A 2,256-nucleotide genomic window follows, 5' to 3' on the forward strand; every position below is an offset into this window, starting at 1 on the left:
GTATGATGCTGGTTGTAGGTTTGTCATACATGGGCTTTATCATGTTGAGATATGCTCCCTCTATTCCAACTTTGCTGAGAATTTTTATCACAAATCGGTGTTGAATTTTGTTTAATGCTTTTCCTCCATCTATTGATATGATCATGTGATTTTTGTATTTTAGTTTGTTTATGTGATGTATCATGTTTATTGATTTGCAAATATTGTACCAGCCTTGCATCTCTGAAATAAATCCCATTTGGTCATGGTGTATGATCTTTTTAATATATTGTTGGATGTGATTTGATAATATTTTGTTGAAGATTTTAGCATCTATGTTCATCAGGGATATTGGCCTGTAATTCTCTTTCTTTGTAGTGTCTTTATCTGGTTTTAGAATTTGGATAATGCTGGCCTTATAAAAATGTTTTGAAGTCTTCCTTACTCTTGGATTTTCTGAAATAGTTTGAGGAGTATAGGTGTTAGTTCTTTGAATGTTTGGAAAAACTCCCCTCTGAAGCCATCCAGACTTGGGCTTTTGTTTGGTGGGAGTTTTTTGATTGCTGCTTCAATTTCATCAATTGTTATTAAACTATTTAGGTTTTTTTTTACTCTTTCTGATTCAGTTTTGGAAGATTGTATTTTTTTTTTTTAGGAATTTGTGTATTTCATCTACATTGTCCAGCTTGTTGGCATACAGTTGTTTATAGTATTTTCTTACAATGCTTTTTATTTCTGTGAGTCCATGTTTACTTCTCCATTTTTGTTTCTGATTTTATTTACTTGTGTCCTCTCTCTTTATTTCTTGAGAGTCAATTTTGTTTATCCTTTCAAAGGACCAGCTCTTGGTTTCATTGATTTGGGGAGAGGGGTAAACTTTTTTTAATTGGAAAACAAATATACAACTTGAATGGATTTAAGGCAAATTGTGCTTACACAGATTTTCTTTAAGTGGCTAACCAAGTTTAAAAAGCAAGTAACAATAAAAGAAAATGTGTCTGGTTATAGAACCAACAGTACAAAAAAATAATGTATGAGTACCTGTATAGTACACCCATTTTTCAATAATGCAACTTTTAAATACATATTGTTGACTGTCCATAGTCCATGCAGAGTTACAACTCCATACTTCAACAACAACATGATGACAATTTCTAAAGAAAACTACTTTTAAAAAAGGTATAACCAGATGTTCCCTCATTTGACCAACATCTAAGTTTAGATGTGCAAAAGGGCTTAGATATATCCAGAGTAAGCCACATGCAACATGTTACTTGATGAATTTTCTAAAATAAGATTTCAGGACAATAACAGTAAGATAAGGGAAGAAAACATGGAGGAATTAAGTCCTAATTACTATACATGTATATATTTTTTGACATTAGAGGGGACCTTTTACAGATAAGTTACAAACAAATAAAAGGCAAATAAACAATTTTGTAAAAAAAATTTAACACATTCTGTACAATATCTTCACTTTGCTGTCATCATTTACAAAAACTCTTCATAGTTTACTTGACCATCACCATCAATATCTACTTCCCTGATCATCAATTGTTTGCATAAACTCTTCATAGTTTACTTGACCATCACCATCAATATCTACTTCCCCGATCATCAACCTCTACATCTGTTAACTTCTCTCCAAGGTTTGTCATCACATGGTGAAGCTCTGCTACACCAATATAGCCATTGTCATCCTTATCAAACACACAGAATGCTTCTCAAATTTCTTCTTCACTGTCTACGTCTTTCATTTTTCTTGCTATCATTGTCAGAAATTGTGGGAAGTCGATTGTTACATTAATATCAGCATCCACTTCATTTATCATGTTCTGTAACTGTGGGATTCTGCTGAAGAGACCTCATTACAGTTTCCAATTCCTTTGCTGTTATAGTTCCATCAATATCCTTGTCAAATAGTGAAAAAGCTTCTTGAATTCTGCAATCTGCTCTTCAGTTAGTTGTTCAGCCATGCTGCAAGTGCTACTGGTTTCCAAGAAGCAACTATACAACGACTCAGCTAGCTTGATCCACTTGGACTAATTCCTTCATTGAGTTTGTATTTTTTTTTAAGTCTCTATGTTATTTATCTCTGCTCTAATCATTATTACTTCCTTCTTTCTACTTACTCTGGGATTTTCTTATTGTTCTCTTTTTAGTTGTTTAAGTTGTAGGGTAAAATAGTTTATTGCTGATTTTTCTTATCTTTTTGAGGTAGGCCTGTAGTGCTATGAACTTCCCTCTCAGGAGTGCTTTTGCTATGTCTCAGAGATT

General features: G+C 32.9%; 1 pseudogene across 1 annotated transcript; it reads right to left on the bottom strand.

The window, feature by feature from the left end:
• Positions 1–1,200: 1,200 nt before the first annotated feature.
• On the bottom strand, positions 1,201–1,955 carry LOC311616441 (calmodulin-alpha-like; annotated as a pseudogene). Its single transcript has one exon. The product of its transcript is annotated as a calmodulin-alpha-like (transcript).
• Between the last annotated feature and the right edge of the window lie 301 nt (positions 1,956–2,256).

This window comes from Pipistrellus hanaki (assembly GCF_964339955.1).
Source record: "Pipistrellus hanaki genome assembly, chromosome: 2".
Classification (NCBI taxonomy): Eukaryota; Metazoa; Chordata; class Mammalia; order Chiroptera; family Vespertilionidae; genus Pipistrellus; species Pipistrellus hanaki.